The sequence below is a fragment of the Dreissena polymorpha genome, chromosome 3 (genome assembly GCF_020536995.1).
Source record: "Dreissena polymorpha isolate Duluth1 chromosome 3, UMN_Dpol_1.0, whole genome shotgun sequence".
NCBI lineage: Eukaryota > Metazoa > Mollusca > Bivalvia > Myida > Dreissenidae > Dreissena > Dreissena polymorpha.
Window position 1 is genome coordinate 53,114,085 of NC_068357.1, and position 19,344 is coordinate 53,133,428.

The following is a 19,344-nucleotide window of genomic DNA, read 5'->3' on the forward strand; positions in this document are numbered from 1 at the left end:
AAAATGAATAAAACACGTGTATATTCGATATCATATATTAATTTATATGTTTTTTTTATATATATTCGTAAGTGTATATACGGTAACATGTCTGAGCACAAATCCGTTGTAATTTAAAAAAAGTTAATAAATATCATACAAGTATGAAATCAGCAGCTTAACTTACTATTTCGAATTCCATGGTTGAAATAGGTTGTTGTTGGTTAGGTGTTGGTTGTTGGCTTTTTGTCGGTGATCTGAAAATGAATAAAAATTAACCTAAAACATAGTGCAAACTAATACATAGATTCGTTGTTATTCTTCGGCATGCATTAAATAATGTTATTGTAAAAGAAGCCAGAAAGGCTAATCAGTTCCCTGTTTGACCCGCACTGAACACCATACTTTTGGTCACACTAGTGACACACTTTAGTCATTGTGTTAGCAACATTGAAGCCTTATATGCATTCATCTATTATTATTTTGGCACAAACAATTTTTCAGTGTGTACACACTACATAAAAATGCTGATTGTTGTCATATTTGGCGCTGGCCGACACACATTTTCAAGTTTTTTTCTAAAAATTTGGCATATATAATAATAAAACTGGCTTAGATCGAACCTGTACTCATTGTGTTAGCAATAATTAAGCTAAGTATGCATTCAACTATTATTGTTTGTGCACAGAGATTTTTTTCATGTTTGTACAAGGAGAGGTAAAAACAATGAGTTCTGGGAAAATCGGGCTTAGTGCATGTCATCCAAGATTATCCTGTGCAATCTGCACAGACTAATCAGGGAAACATTTCTGCCTTCACTGGATTTTCTTGCAAATGAGGCTTGTTTTAAATTTAAAATTTCATAAAACCTGAAAATGTCATCCCTGATTAGTCTGTGCGGACTTGCAAATAAGTTAAGCCCAGTTCTCCCAGAATACGCTCTAATGGAGCTGTTAAAGGGATCTTTTCACGCTTTGGTAAATTGACAAAATTGAAAAAAGTTGTTTCAGATTCGCAAATTTTCGTTTTAGTTATGATATTTGTGAGGAAACAGTAATACAGAACATTTACCATGGTCTAATAGAGCCATTATATGCATCTTTTGACGATTTTAAAACCTAAAAATTATAAAGCGTTGCAACGCGAAACGATTGAATAATTTGGAGAGTTCTGTTTTTGTCGTTAAATTTTGTGAAACTACGAAGATTGCTTATATAAGGTATAAAATACGTTCAGCATGTGTACTCGGTGGAATAGCTCAGTAGGCTAAAGCGTTTTTACTTCAGGACTCTGGCAGGACTCCAGGGGTCACTGGTTCGAAACCTGGTCCGGGCAATGTTCTTTTCCTTTTTTTAATTTTATTCTTGATTTTTTACTGGAGCTTTTACGATCCAATGTTTAAATTTATCGATATAAAGCATTTAATGAATAAGTTAAAAAATGCCAAAATCTGTGAAAAGGCCCCTTTAATGTCTCTATAGTCTGGGAACTCACATGCGCGTAGCTGAAGCCATTTCTTCTCTCGTCCACTGAGGCGCCTTTGCCAATCCAAACAAACACCTCCGACTTTGTGTCGATGATGAACACATCCTGTGGGAAAGAAAAGTGCACTTTGTTTGTCTCGATATATTATGAATATGCTGGACTTTTATTGAGTTGTGCCGAGAACATTTAATTGTGATTTCTGATGGAATTCAAAGGGAAATAGATTATTCTTGAAACGTGAGTAGATATTTTATTATTTATCCACTTTGTTGTAGTCCCCGAATGCGATTGTTTGCTTGAGGTCGCGAATCAGGGTTCAGTGAGGGTATTATGAATATGCTGGACTTTTTTTTAAGAATCTGAGGAAGGATTTGCATGTACGAGGGGTGTTCCAGAAGTTCGTGGATTTTCGCTATAACTTTCATTTGGTAACATAAATGGACAAACAAATAGCATGTTAAGAATATTTCGTCCTTTCCAAATCTACTCTCCAAATATCATGGAAATACATAGACCAGTTCACGCGTGACGTCACGCGCACCTGCGCATTTACGGTAGCAGGCTCTTTCGGCCCCAAGCTCTTTCGGCCCAGTCCGAAATTTCAGGCTTTTTCGGCCCCAAGCATATTCGGCCCCAAATCGACCAGGCTCATTCGGCCCCATATTTTATTACACCTATTAACTAGGGTGTATGATTGAATAAAGGTGTTTAAAATGATATATATTGTGTTGTCGGTTTGTTCCTTTGTATTGCTTTTGATTATTGATGATAAAGGTTTTTACAGTTTCACAAGCATAAACAAGTTCGAAGATAGTTTTCATTGGTTTTATTAATCATTTTGATATCATCTATTAAACGGACTAGCTCTTTATCATGCTGTGCTAAATGATTTTTCTTTGTGTTAATCGTAAATCGTAAGTAAAGTAATATAAAACAGTGGCATTATTTTTGACATTAATAAATTTAAGTTGTTTATTCGTTGTATGCTCAGGCATCCGAGGATCCTGCTTTGCTTCCACGGTTCGACAGTTCGCACGATTTCGGATTGTCCGACGTGTCAGCGTCAGAAGACATAGCGCTCACCCGAACGTCCGAGTTCGAGCCCTTTGATTTGACAAGAGCCGAAGTGCAACCGCCCGTTGTGATCGACGAACGGTATGTAAACTTAAAAAATGGTATAATATATGTATGTTGTAATCTTGTTCAGTTGAAGACAGCGGCCGTGGCTGATGTGTTCGCGGCCTCCCGTAGATTGGTTGATGACCATATGAAAGTTTTCGAGGCCACTTATTTTAACCTGCCCAAGCCGCAGACATTTACGAGGATCCTCAACCGTGCCCGAGAAAAGCATCGGCCAACAGATCCATCATCACTTGACTTTGAGGTAAATTAATGAGATGAATTGCTCATTTTAAATATACGTATAATATACAAACATTGTATTTATTTCTAATATACAAAAAATAATGGTTATCACATGCATATTCTCATTATAATAACAACAGGTGGACACAGACTTAATCGGAGATGGTTTTCTACGCGGTGATGTGCGTGTAGACGGGGAACGTCAACTCATCTTCGCCAGCGACGATCAGCTGAGCAGACTCCAGCAGTCAAACCGCTGGTTCGTCGACGGCACGTTCCACGTCGTCTGGAAGCCTTTTTATCAGCTTCTATTCGTGCACGCATTGCTACGACGTAGTAATATTGTGGTCTTTCCCGTTTACGGAAACAACTTGTGTGCAGTAAATTATGTAGTATGTAATTAGGTTAAATTAATGTATTGTGTTGTTAAGACGTATGTATTCCTTATTGTTATAACTTTAAAATTATCCAAATAAATGTAATATAAATTATTTTATAGTTTGTTTAATTTTCAAAGCCGTCTCATATTCTTGTATCTATTCTTCTCATTTCGACGACGATATACCTGAAGCAAAAGACAAAGAGAATCTTTTTTAAATGCATTCATCCTCAATAAAGATAATATATTACTGTAATAAACACTATTCCATAGTTTTAAAGAGTTTCGACCAACATATTTGCAACGATTAATTCAAATAAAAAATGGGGCCGAAAAAGCCTGGTACCTGGGCCGAAAGAGCCTGAAATTGGGGCCGAAAGAGCCTGAAAAAACCGGGGCCGAAAGAGCCGACAACCCGTGTTTACATCCGGACTATATCATTCTATACATAGGTGGTGACGTCATTACGTTATTGTCAGTAAGACCGGTGTGTGCACAATGGGACTATATTGGTAGTCACAAGAAAGATATAATCAATGGGGAGAAATAGAGCGTGATCGGTTATATTTAAACGATTATATTTAGATTTTATTTTTCAACATGCCAACAAGTTGTTTAACGTTACTGAAACAAATAAGATTGAACACAATGAATAAATAGATCAATTCCAAATAAAAAACATTTACAAATTAACCATAATGGTATTTGTCTGGGCAGGGACCTATAGTATTCTATCTTTATTTCTGTCTCATCACTGTACAAGTATATACAACAATAAAAGTATTCATATCAATTACAGTGCCAATCATATAATGGATTTATAAGAGACATAACAGTAGTCAAGAACACAATTACTATGCATCAGTTAAAAGTTAACCAAATATGTTAAAATTATAAAACATGGATTATAAAACAATAAAACAATATTGCATAAGTGGAATATTGAGACCTTTGATAGTTTCAATATAAAAATAATCTCATGAAACCTGTGTGTAGAATTTAAAAGTATTAGTTAAGATATTTACTTCCAGAGTGTCATGTTGGAATAATTTAAAGCAACAATCAAAGGTCCTATTCCCTTATTGTACCAAAAATGTAGTTTGTTTATGTTATCTACAAATAATTGATAAAATCTAAAAACTAAAATGCCATATAGAATGTGTAACCTATCTATACAAATAAGCATTTCTGGTCATTAAAATATTATAGCAGGCTTTGGCAGTATCTCTTATCAATAATTTGTTGGAGAATAAAACTACCATCTTTTCTATATCTGACATAGAGTTAAAATCAGTAATGGTATGACATTTTTCAAAAAGAGAGGTCCTGATATCAGAATAAAGTGGACAGTATAGCATAACATGAGTTTCTGATTCAACACAAGTTGTACAATTAGGGCAGAATCTATTTTCAACAGGCACATTAGCATAACGCCCAATTTCCAACATAATTGGGGCTACCCCACATCTAAATTTAGCAAAAGCAGAACGATGTCTATATGGTAATATCATCTTACAATACTCTTCTGTACAATATTCATTCTTGAATTGACAATAGGTTCTTAGCTTGTTTCTGCCATTCCCTCTTATTGCATTTGGTTGTAATACAGTATCTTTCCAATCACTTTTAAACTTACAGAACATAGCACTATCAACCTTGTCACTAAAAGTTTGTTTAGACACAGTAGCTGGATAAATACAGAATTCTTCAAGATTCAAATCTTTAAACATCATTTTCACACTGAACACCCAGTTCTTACACTTAACTCCAGCAGTATTAACAGTCCACTGAAAAACCTTCCTATTGACCCGGTTCATATTCATACTACCAAATCTATGCCACAAATTACAAACATGTTTGTACTGTTTAACTAGAGGTGGTTGCCATCCCATATCACCGGCTAATGCAGCTGATGGAGTATATTTACCAACACCCATAAAGAAGCGTAGGGCCCTATTTTCAACAGCATTTATACATGCATATGTCCGTATGCCCCATATAGCTGATGCATATGAGATAACTGGCCACACTGTAGAATTGTACATCTTGCTATAAACTGCAAATGACATACCACCCATACTTTTATATCTAGCAATAAGTAAGCCAAGTGCTCTACTAGCACTCTGTGCAACAGATTTGGCAGAAATACTAAAGTCCAAATGTTCTGATAGTAATAAACCTAAATAGGAGTATTTGTCAACATAAGTTAATCCATGAACACCACATTTGAAGTTGAATTCAGATCTGGGCACAGAGTTTGGCCTGAAATGCACAATGTTACTTTTATTTGCATTGACCACCATACTATTCGAGGTACACCATTGGCTTAATACATCTAACATGCATTGCAAATCTTGCTCGTTTTCCGCAATCAACACAAGGTCATCTGCATAGCACAATATACAAACTGGCTCGTCTTCAATCAAAACACCTTTACCAACCGCCTTCATCTGCACAGATAAGTCATTAAGGAAGAGATTAAACAGCAACGGTGACAACGAACAACCTTGCCGTAAACCAGTGGTAACTGCAAACCAATCAGTATAATGGCTATTTATACGAACACAAGAGGAGACCGCCGCATACAAGGATTTGATTGCATCTAACATTTTTGTTGGGACACCTATACTATTCAACCTCTGCCAGAGTAAATTCCGCTCAATACCGTCGTACGCACGTCTAAAATCAATAAATGAACAAAACGTAGATTTATGTAACTTCTTGCGAACATCTATAATATTGGTCAGTGCAGAGATATGATCTAAAGTGCTGCGCTTTTTGCGAAAGCCGTTCTGTTCATCCTCTATTTTATCATTAAGTTCTGACCAGCTTGACAGCCTATGGTTCAATATACTTGCATACAATTTATACATAGTACAAGCCAAACTAATACCACGATATTGTAAAGGATCTCTCTTATCAGCAGTGCTCGACTTAGGGATAGGGTTTATGATATTCTTACCCCACATTGATGGGACCATACCAGTTTCATAACATACACAGAATAAAGAATGCAAAAAGGAGACAGACATGTCATTCTTAAGAACTTCATTAGGAATTTGGTCAATGCCCGTCGCTTTATTCAACTTGGCTCGGTCAATAGCTGCTTTCACCTCAAAAACTGAAAAAGGTCTATCCAACTCCTCATGGTACACATTATCAAAACTACTTGTATGCTGGCCGACATTTGAATTAACAGATTGATTCAAAAGATTTGCAAAGTCATTCTTCCATCTCAACAACACATCCTCCAATTTTGAAGAAACTGTCCCATTGTCTAACACAACTTCAAGAGGAATACCCTTCTTACGTTCCTGGCCAACACCACAAGTTCCAATAGTCTTCCAAAACTCTACATCATTATCAGAAGCTTAGTTAGATAATCTAGACTGTGTAGAAAACCAGTAATGTCTTTTGGCCTTTTGTACCGCTCTATCAAAAAACCTCCTAGACCTTATATAGTCAGTCTTAAGCTGAACTTTTAAATGCTTATTGTTACATCTTAACCATAACTTCTCTTTTTTGCACATATCTGACCATAGACTACTTAATTCATTACTCCACCATGGCTTACCAGACCTGCGCTTTCTTCTACAGGAATCATGAATAATCGTTTTGAACGGAAGTTTATCATACATTTCATCCCGTACAATACCACACCAATCTCCAAATGCCTGATCTATGTCTGATTGTGTTCTGTAACCCTGTTCAAGGTTAGAAATACAGTCGTTAATCTGACCTACCAGAACTTGGTTTAGCAGAAAATCATTAGGAATTCTAGAGCAATCAAATTTATCTGTACTTTGTACTGACCCAGTCTTATCTGTAGCAAATTCCAAATCAGTGGATTCAATTTCCATAACCCATGTGAGAATAGAGTGGTCAGGGACACATGTTGGAGCAATACTATCCTGCAATTCAATACTGTTCATAACATCAACAACTGTATGCACATAGAACTGACTATATAATGACAAGTTTTCATAAGGTACTATGCAATAATCTACAACTGATTGACCCTTTACAGAAATTGACGTGTAATCATTATGGACTGTATTACGTCCATTTAACATGCAAAAATTGCAGTTAATTAAAAAATCAATAAAAAGATCTCCATATTTGTTTGTTTTAAAGTCTATCACATCTCTCTCAATAATATTATCAACACCTGCTATGAAGTCCTCCAAATCGCCACAACGACTATTAAAGTCTCCACAAATAAAAGGCAGACCTAGGTTTTGATATTCATATAAGTTTACAAGTATTGTGTCAAAAAAGGCAGTTGCATCTACATGCCTAGCAGAGTTTTCTGGAGGAAGATAACAAACACATGGTAAAAAACAAAAGTTATCATTTTTGTGTACAAATTTCAGCCATAATATACCATCTGTGGAGTCATTTAAAATAGATACATCAAAAACATCTAGAACACTGTTACGGACCAAAAACCCAACTCCACCAGAACCAGTTCTTGCATTCACATGAATATTTTTACGATTATTACCAAACCATGTATAATCAGAAACATCAATACTATTAAAGTTCTTTAAATGGGACTCAGCAATCCCAATTAAATCAAGGTTCAAATGCTTAATACATTGTTCACGTAAAATAAAATTGTCACTAGAGCTCGAACTGCTCCAACCATGAACATTCCAAAAGCCTGTTTTTAACTAATAATTGTCTCCTCCTCGTCTTCCTCTGTTCTGCTGTGCTCTTTGCCATCCCCGATCACTGTTGGTACCACGCCCAGAAGACCCACCGCGTTGAGGAGCACCACGAGGACCATTCCACCCTATACCCTGGTCCGGAAAAACTAACATGTTGACACATTAAATAAACATTTAATTAAATTAAATGCAATAGTTTTCATTTGATTGTTTGCATCAATCTTAAAATCGTTTAAGCCTTTGTATTCCGGTGTTTAATTGCCCCTTTGTTCTGCCTAATCCGATTATCTCGTTTTGATCAGATATTGTCCAGACCTAACTAACAACATGGTGTCATAAATCACACTAGGTGGCAGATGACAGTCTGGCCATTAAACGCAATTGACATGACGCCTTATCAGTGATCGCTCCGCCCACTTAATCACGTGGCTCAGCGGGAAGAAAACCTAGACAAGCTAACACCAAAATGGCTTCTTTGCCTAGACTGCATTTAGATTTACGCGATATTCTGGATGATTTTATGGACTTGTTTAACACCATATTACACTTGAAAAGGGGTTGATGCCATTTAGTTATTCTGCAAATGCAAAAAATATACGATTAAAGAGAACATCAGCTATTTATAACGGGTAAATCGGTACATTAAACACGCTCTCAAACGCTTGCGCGCTTACCGAAATCGAACCCGTTATTACGTGTAATGGTGGTATTTGCAATAAATTAACACTTCACCGGTATTTACCCGTGTTATTAACAAAATTATTACCGAAACATTCCCCCTACCCGTGTATTTGACACGAAATAGCGCTTTATAACTTGGAATTCGGTGAAGTTTTACGCGCTTTCTGACGCCGGATGGGTACCTCAATCCCACATGTTATTGCGTATAAAAGTGATATTAATCATATTAAACATTGCTTATGGGACATTTATCAATCACTATTATTTAAAGCGCAAAAACAACACAGTAAATTTGGACATTGTCTGATATAAAATTAGCGTTGTACGAAATGGAATACGGTCAGGCTATTATAAATTAATAAGGCTTCCAATTTCAGACGCTCGCGCAGGTACCGACTTCCCCGAAGTTACCGCATTTATTGGTTAACTAATATCAGTAACAATAACTCTTTTACAATAGCATTTATCGATGCGTCTTTATTAAAATAATAACAAAATGGTTTTCACTTGTTTCAGACACACACAGAAACGCGATTTTTAACGGGGATTTCGTAAAGTTATACGAATTGGGTACCAAAATTCACAATTATTTTACATGCACACGTGACATAATACATACTTAATAATGCTTAGTTATTGATTATATGACATTTCAAGTTTGTGAAATAAATTAATGTTCAATAAAGGGGATCTCGGTAATTCTTGAAGCTTCCACTCGCTCTTGTCAAGACCGCATTGCCGCGTTGGAAATGGTATAAATTTAATTCATCAAACTTATCTTTCTGGATACCAAATGTCAGAGTTGCATTAACCCTTTTTACACCGTTTTTGCCATATTTCATTTCCGTTTTTTAATCCGAACAAAATAAACGAAACTCGTTTAAAAAATGAGATCTGGGCATTCGAGCTCCTAGTGTGGATTAAAAGCGTTTATTGGTGACACCACATGGGTGCAAATGCGTAGATACCGTTAATAAGATAATATATCACATGTCACCTTCAAATAACATGTATGATGTCAATTAAGTGCATTACTATCAGAGTAATAAAACACAGCATGAATTAGGCTTCATGCTGGGTTTCAGTTTTCGTAAAGTAATGCAGATGAAAATGTCTATGATACGGTAAAGCGATATACCCGATGATTTGGGCGAACATTTTTTGCCGTATAGATGCTCTCTACGTCAACGAATTCAAGGAAGAAAATTTGCTTATGAGTCGTACATTGACTCTGTCCGAATTTTTAGGGGAAATAACGATAAAATCGACGTCAAATCCCGTATTTTCAGCATGCCTTTATCCATCTCTTTCACTTCTCAAGATCTTTTTTCGGCTTTGGAAACGAAATAAATTCAATGTCACCAACTAATCTGTCCGGATATCGATTGTCCGAGTTACATTATCCCCATTGACACCGTTTAACCATTTTTAATCGTTTTTTAAAGAGGAAAACAAAAGAAACTCGTTGGAATAAAAGTGAACCTAAACATGTAGCTTGTCTAGAAAATGGCGGACAGGTCGTTGCTAACAAGTGCGCCCGATTAATCGATCGCTGATTGGTGGATCAATTCTAGTGGGCGGAGCGATCATAGATAAGGCGTCATGTCAATTGATGATGCCACCATGTCTTCATTCTGGTAGTATTAAGTAACTAGGCATTTGGTTGAATAAATTTACCGCCGACATACTTAACAGTTGCTTCAATTAGATATCTTACATATTGTTCAAATTTAAAGTCTATAGATTATCGGAAATTGAACACGGTAAAGATACAAGCCCGTTTTATTTATAAAAAAAACAAAGTATTTATGAATTATAAAATGTAAATAGAAAAATATTTAACGTATTTAGCGGGCATCGGTTAATTATAAATACGTCATTCCGTATGAAGATGTAATATTACGGCAATGCACGAAATACATCATAAAAACAAGAAATTACGTTTGACATCAATGGGGGTAAATAATAATGAAACAATATGTATATATTATATTATATATGTATATAAATTATGTTGTGTGTGTGTGTGTGTGTTAAATGTTAGATAGTTGTCACTCATACTCGATCACTAGTAACGAGTTTACAAAATACATGAATACACATTTCAATTTTCATCATGTGAGGTTGTGCTTTTCAGTTGTATGTTAATATTCCTCAAGTCATTCTCTGAACAACACCCATCCAAATTAAAATTACATGTAAATACCGTCATGAACTTCGCTTTTAATAGGGCTTTGTAGTACGTTTATTTTCAATGAAACACTGACACATTCTATCCCTAATTTTGTATTACTCTAGTTTACGCATGCAATTGATAATTATAATTTTATAATTAGATGTATCATTATTTTTATTGAAGCTTTTCTGCAAATAATTATACAACTAATGCATAGAGCTCTTTGTTGTGTTGAATTGTCTGTCGTTCAGTCTTCAGACAATCTTAATTACTTTGATGGTAATTACGCGTTCTTTTAAAATGCAAATAAATGTGTTAATGCATTCTTTTGGCGCTAAATATTATATTAAAAAAAATAAATATTATTTAGGTGTTGTTTTTTTTAAGTTTCTTTTCGATTTATTGACTGAACAAGTCTCGTTATCCATATGCTTTGCGTTAGCTGTAAGCAATGCTTTTGACTACCAGTGCATTGCGCATGCGCGAAAATCAGGAATCAAAACAATAACAATGGACTGGTCTATAAAACAATAAATATATATCAGAGATTTAAACATGTTTATGTACAAATTGCTTATGTTCAACATTCCTTAATTATCAGGCATTAAAGGTTAAAATTGGAAATAAAATCCGGATTGATCATTCAATGACAGTGAAAACAGTTATAACAATTGGAAAGGGCATAGGCCTAAATAAACACAAAAATATCAGTAAAAATAGAATATGAATAAAACTGCTGGATGATCTCCAATCATGAATATTTGAGTTAAATGAAGGCGTGAGAAGAAGAAAATATCCATTAGAAAATCAATTTTTACTTTTTCAAAGGGCAATAACTCCATAAATAACCATTTACTCAAACAAAATGACCTGACAATATTATGTCTGCCGTACATGGATGTTGCATATAAAGTTACAACATATAATGATCACTAGTGTATACGATCACGCCCCAAAATAAAAAGTATGTAGGACAGAAGAACCGACATCGAGTAGGTCAGATACAATCATCAGGGAAACTCTCTTCGGACCCATGCAAACCATACTTCATCTAAATTAGAATATGGATAGCAACGATTTTATGATCCCAGTTTTACCCCACAACTTTGTTTTTACGGAGAGTTAAAATAAATAATAACTCAAATTGCCGATTGGCCAATACCTCAGTTTTCAGATCTTTCTGGATGATGACCCCTGACTTCACCTGCTCCATGTCCTGGGAGCCATCGTCGTCTGACACTCGGAAAAGCGTAGACTCTCCTTCGATGGGGACATTGTCATCATCATCATCATCATCATCATCATCATCATCATCATCATCATCATCATCATCATCATCATCATCATCATCATCATCATCATCATCGTCATCATCGTCAAGGAAGTTGTAGAACTTGTGCTTAAAACATTTAGAAAAAACACAACTTAGTTTAATCTTCATCCAGGGGTTTTGCTGCCCACTGACACTAATGGGGACACAATGTTTTTAGTAATATTTTCAGCACAATTGTTAAAATTTGATGGAACTCCCCCCCCCCCCACACACACACACAAAATTCTACAAAATGATGTCAGACATTTTGAAAACAATTGAAGGAAATGATACTTACATTAATGATTTGGAAAAATCATCATAAACTGCTATATGAGTAAATCGAATTGTGTTGGTAATTGAAATTTAACTTGCGCTTTACAAACGTGATTCTCTGTTAAAAGAACACCAGCCCAGTTACATTTGGCTGCTTGATCGAAAAAAACACACATGTAAGCTGTGAAAAAATGAGTTGTTTCTTAACTGTGGCCCCTGCATTTAAAAAAAATCCTATATTGAAGTTGTCTTTCACTGCTCATTGAATGTAACCAGTTTAAGAAATTAAAACGAAATGTGCATGAGAATAGTGTTTTCCTTAGTGCCCTAATCTTAACACTGTGATTCATTATTTTGTGTTAAATAGTTATATTTTGTACATGTTGTACATGTATTAACATTCCAATTACGGCCATATTTGTAAAACTATCACTTATTAATATTAATTACCATTTTTGTGAACTTATTGATAAACCCACAGTTGCTGACATTGAAGCTTGCTCCAGAACGATTGTTTCAATGTTTCTGCCCCTGTCGCTCTTTATCTTGGACACAGCTTTGCCCGCCTGTGGAATACAAAATAAGAACATTACCCACATTAATACAAAATAAGAACATTGCCCGCCTGTGGAATACAAAATGAGAACATTGCCTGCCTGTGGAATACAAAATTATAACATTGCCCGCCTACGGAATACAAAATAAGAACATGGCCCGCCTGTGGAATACAAATTAAGAACATTGCCCACCTGTGAAATACAAAATAATAATATTGCCATCCTGTGAAATACAAAATAATAACATGACAAAACATAACCAGTCCATCTACAGACATATTACAAAGATTTTGGGAAAAGTATTTCAGTATTATAAAACTGAAATGTGTATGCCTTTTCTTAAATAAAGTTAATTGTCGACACATTTTAATACTGTCCTTTCCAAGGCCAATTAGCACATCATGTCCTTTTATAATTTTCTATTGTCCTGAACAGGGTTTTTGTGTTAACCTTTGATTGGATACTAATTATTGAGAAACTGATAAGATGAGCTGCCTATCCAAAGTCTATTAGCACATTATGCCTATGTATCCATTGATTTTACAAATTATTGAAAAGGCAGTAGCAGCAAAACTGATAACAGATGGATTATGAGCTTTATTACCTAATTAATTTGAAACGTTCATAATAACGCTTGACCAATTGCACAAACTTTTGACTTGTTTAAATAGCCCGAAAATTCATTCTACTTGTTTGCAGGCATCGGGCAAGCCGGTGCTGACAAAAGATGCATAAGCAAAAACACTCCTGATTAAATGCCTGTTTTTAAGCTCATCATAGTTCTATATCAAACAGAAGTTTTTAATATTCTACAATATACAAAGCAAGTTATAGCAAATGTGCCATGATAACCCTTAAGTGCTAGCCTGAGTTCCAGGGGAACCAATTTTCAAAACTTGATCTTGTGACCTAGTGTTTGGACAAATGTGACTTGGTAAGCTAGGTTTGGCTAAAATAACATTCTGACCAAGTTTGTTTGATCAATATTAAGTTATGAATTTGGGTTATGCTTTCTTTAAATATATTATTATTTTTAATTGATTTAAGGTTCATGGGGGGATAAAATTCATTAAAACTTCGCTTTGGTTTTTCTTCATTCAATGTGGAACAGTATGGTCAAACTATATATCATTTTAAAGCTTAAGACGGATAGAATAACATAAACACATTTTTGACATTCAATATTTGTGTGCTTTATTCATATTTTGGTTTAAGACCAATACATTTTTACACTAATTTACAAAATTTCAATCTAAAGTTAGGAAGGATATCAGTGCCCCAGATAAGCTGCGTATCTGCGTCTTTCACCCTATTAAAATGTCAAAAAACGCAAAGAAATTCAATAACATGCGTATTGAAAACACAACCATTTTGATTTGTACGCAAATTCGTCAAATTCGATGCGTACGACACAATGGCTTCAATCGAAAATGCTTTGCTTATTTTCGGTAATTTCTCTTTGAAATAATTATCGTCACGCGTCTTTATTAAGCAAGCGCCTGGATGACGGAGCATGAAAACAGTCAAGCTTTATTCAAACTCTCTGCGTTCTAGATTTCATAGTTGAATAAAGCGTCTGATCAAATTATTTTCCTCGACATACATGCATTTTTAATCTGACTTTATCCGTCGCTCATTGTACATGTATTTAAAAAGCGCCTGTACTTTCAGTTTCTATAACGATGCGAAATAAAAAATATCTAAGAGAGGTCGAAAGACGTCCGCTATTGTTGCGCAAAAATATCAGTCGATCGCAAACTGTTTCGAACCAAGAAAGCAAGAGCCAAATGATCATTCGTGTTATCGATTTTTTTTGTTTTAAGTTTATATTAAGGACAGTTTCAATGATTAAAATGTTATGAAACATCAGTTTATTAAAGTTAATTATGATAGTTTAAAGTTTTATTGAATCAGTACAAGTGAGCATCTTCCACAAAGGTAAAACATCAGTGATATAAAGGTATGCATTTTTATTGATCATTTCACCCTATTTCAAGAAGGAAATTTCCCTATTTTTCAAAATCAATGGGTGAAAACCCTATTTCTCAAATAATTATCTGGGGCACTGAGGATATGTGTTGAGTTAAGTTGAATAAATACAAAGCTATATACATATACAAGGTCAAGTTAGCAACATTTCACAGAAAATTATTGTCATAAAACAACAAATGAGTTTTTTCATCAACTGCCTTTTTTGGATAAATTTCCTAAACAAAGTTCTAAAAATAACTAAAACGTAACTACTTTTTAAAAATCCAGGTATGGTGGATAATAAGAGCCACAATTCTATTTCATAGGCTTTACATTGTTGTTATTTACCTCTCAACCAAATTGCAAACTTTAAACCATCTCAAATTGAAATAGATTGCAGACGACATATAAAATTGTAAAGGAATATAAAGAAATTGGCAAACCGATTGATTTTATATTTCGATTCCTTCTACCCATTTTGAAAGCGTGGCCATCGCTGTCCTCCGTAGAAAAACGTGCAAAACAAATCGGTCGAAACCACGTGCAGTGGTGAGAAAACCGGGTATGTGTATACACATTTCTGAGAAAACACATAACTTATTTTGACAGTTGGGTGGCAACTAGTAAAACAACTATTAACATTAATCAGCAAGAGATCGCACTAAATAACAGAAATGACCACGTAGAGATATCATCACTTACCCTATTTCAAATATTTTCCAGCTGAAAATTGTCCCCCACACGTCTTTTTTAGTTTATTTGTATTGTTTTTCTGGAGCCGAAGTGCATCTCACAGAATATCTATCCAACTTCCGTTGTTTTCACTTTCGTTATTAAAAGCTCCGTTTAAAAGAATTATTTCTACTTTTAGATTGTTAAAGCGATGTATTATTATATATTATCATTATAAAGGTATACCGTGATGAATTGAACGGAGTAACGTATCGATCTTTCTGTCAGTCTGTAAGCGTACTATTTTATGCGCAATAATATAAGTAATGTGATTCGACAACGATTGTAAACATTGGTGAAATGCTTCTTACATAGTTATTCTTTTGAGTGTTTATGAGGTCTGATCGTGCAGTTTGCAAACATCAACGGAAAGATTACAATCCAATGCATTTGTCATCGTCAACCGTTTGGAATGTCAATTAGGCGATGAGTGAGTTTTTAGCATGTTTCTTTCTATTTTATAAATTTAAAAATGGCTGCCCCCATGGTGATGAAATGACATGTGTTCGAGTTTTGATATTTCTAGATATGTAAACTTTTTTTCGGCGTTAGCTGTATACGCCAGCTTTTCACCTTACCTGACCTATGTAACTGTCCAATAAAATTCAAATAAAATTTCCCGCGGCTAATTCAGAATGAATACACTTCAGTTATCCCATAGGCTGATATGAGCATACCATCAGAACATTGGAAACATGTCCGCGTCTTTGTAACACTGTTTTACTGCGTGTTCAGCATGAAACAATTTTATCTCTAATGAAAAGGCTTTATAGACAGAACAATTTTACACTCAATCTCGACATCAATACAGTTTGTGCGTCCACCTTTTATTTTCAGAGGCAACAGCATTTTTACTTAAAGGCTATGTTCTCATTTTAGTACTGACTTTCATATTCCTGTCAACATGTTAACATGTAAAAGTATAAAATGGAAGCGTTGCCTCACTTTAATGCATTGCATTTCAACCCGCGAGTTATCAGGGTTTATTTACAGGTCATTGCTGCGTCCGAAGACGCTTATGTGCTGACCTGAGTTCGTGGCCAGTTTGTTATATAATATAGACCCTATCCGTGAACTAGGTGAACTGAGATTTTCTTTAGACCACAAAAGATGTTAAATGAAGATATTCAGCGATATAATTATGGTATGTCAATAATAGAGTCTTTATGTGTTTTCAACAATACCATGATAAATATTATTTTTAATTAATTTAACAAGAATTATTCCACCATATTGCCTAATGTATTAAGCATGAGTGCGATGATTCTCGATACTGTTAATAATCGAATCAAAAAGCAATGCCCGACAAACCACTAAAACAGGTTTGTTCGAAGAACGCGCGTATAAATATTTAAAATATGTACGGATACTTCGCGTGTGGCCGGTTGACTCATATGTTTAAATTTCACTTCCATTCTTCATTTGGTTTTCTGTTTTGTATCTATAGGTTTATGACCAGCAATATGTAATTATGTAAAATAAGCCGCGAAAACTCCGCGTAACATCCCGTATTGCGTGTGGTCCAGCTAGGAACTGCACAGAAAAAGACATTCGCTATCATTGGTCTCATTTTTTGAACTCTTTACCTTTCACAAACTCAAACCACAATCAACGCCGTATATCTTTTTTAAAGATATTTCTTGTTACTATTTAAGCGTAACTTGCCCTCGTCAATGTCGATATTATTCACTTGTTATATAATTTTCCGCCGAAATACGTGGAATAAACATGATTCAGATTTTTGAAAATAATGTATATTTTAGTGTTAAAATTGCTTTGTATTTTGATTGATTTTGTGGATGTTATGATACGTTGATGTACAAAATTGGAAGCAGTTTGAAGGAAAAACATCCTTTAAAGCATATATGTATATATTTTCAATGTGGCACTCTTCCTTTAGTCAAATTTGAGTTCAATGCTAGGGGTCCCACATTTTTCAAATTGAAGCCTCTACATGAACCTTAAACCAAGGAAAGGTAAAACTTTCCACCAAGTTCTAAACATCTTGTTAACGTGACTTGATTAATATAGCAGTGCATTTCGCCTTTTTGAAAAGTATGGGAGGCTGATAGCTGTTTTATAACTTCATTCCTCAGGTAACAATACCATTCGCAGGTATTCATAACATTCTACAGAACAATTCATTAACCTAAATCAAACAATAAACAATATTCTTTTAGTTTTAGTTGATGTATTCAATACATTCTTTTATTTTGAGTAAAAATTGGCATTTACCACCAATATCATTCTTAATGCAGAACATTTTGATTAATGACATGATCACCAGTTGTAACCTGTAAATATTCCAAAGTAGGACATTTTTTTCTTGATTCTATGTCTATTCTTTATTCTATAATCTAAGAATGGGTTGATGAATATGCGCCCTGGTTTATATTGATAAGAAGTAAGAACGAAATCACAAGAACCTCGAATTTCTCGATGCCTTGAGCTGATGCACCGTTCCACTGGTATATGGTGAGACCCAGGTTTAGAACAAACACGTCGCCGTCCTGGACATTGCTCTGTGTACGGGCAACCTGGACGGATATTTGTTTGGTTGTGTTTGTGTGCTATTGTTGATTTACCAAAAGAATGTTACTTGGTAGATGAATGACATGTTTTAAGAAAACAAATAATTAATAATATATCAAAATAAATTGAATAATATAACCACACCCGACAAACATAATTAAACAGTTTTGAGTGTTGACAAGTCCTTGTTTTACAAGTATTCAAGCCAACAGTTGCGAACACACATTTTATAATTACATAAATGTTAAGTCCAGACATAAACTCTGAAACTGATCATGTTCAAGCTATACAATATATTACCATAACTGCAGCCCACTATTCGCGAGGTGGCAGTGGATGTCCTACTAGCGGCCGTCCGACAGCTCAAGGCCGACCTCCAGCTGGCTAGATCCGTGAGCAGATGCATGGCCAATCTGGCAAACAGCATCACCCAGCTGCTCAACAACAGCATCGACAGACTGACAGAAGACGCAGGTAAGCCAAAAGAAGAAACAGAATTACACTTATTACAGATAAGTGCGTCAAGTTATCGTTTAAATCGGGGCCTGACGAAAGAATAAACAAATAATGCTTTTGTTTGACTCTGCAAGTTTGATAAAAACCGTACAAGAGGGGTGAAATGGTTCGTGTGCCTTACATCAGCAAGGACAAATCGTGCGTTTATGTGACGCTGCCCAATTCGATATGAACCTTATATGAACAGTGAAATGGTTCACTTAGGTGCCTAAATTGGCATGGGCAGCTATTGTGCTTGATACAAATAGTGAAAAGCAGAAGATTACTCGGATTGAAACTCTTATTGAGAGCGTTTATTTGGGACATGATATTACTTAAAATAAGATTACTTAGCTGCAGGTACCGTGCAACTGGTCGTGTACATTATCAGGCACTTGCGTATGTCATGCATCAAAACATGAGTGCAAAGTTGATTGCGTAAATCACCAAACGATTAAGTGTACGGCCACATTATCCGAAAAAAACATTTCACGCAACATTTAAGATTAATGACTCACTCTAAGTTTTTAAAGACGCTTCTTAATTTTCCTGCTTAATCAAGTTAGGTAACACGTGTCAATTTGAAACATGATACCTTCAACAGTTAAGCAATAATTTTATTATGTTTAAATCTTTTCTGTCCAGAAAAGTCAAGTCCTCTTTCACTCAACTGCGTTTCGACCTATGAGAAACTTCTACAACACGTGTTCAAGGAAGCTATTCCTGTGGTGCAG

At 35.1% G+C, this 19,344-nt stretch overlaps 1 long non-coding RNA gene across 1 annotated transcript; it reads left to right on the top strand.

Annotated features, from left to right (window-relative positions):
- The first annotated feature begins 1,494 nt into the window (after window positions 1-1,494).
- On the top strand, window positions 1,495-18,575 carry LOC127874178 (uncharacterized). The gene is made up of 3 exons (XR_008046684.1): window positions 1,495-1,701; window positions 2,456-2,619; window positions 18,427-18,575. It is a non-coding gene; the product is annotated as an uncharacterized LOC127874178 (long non-coding RNA).
- Window positions 18,576-19,344: the final 769 nt, after the last annotated feature.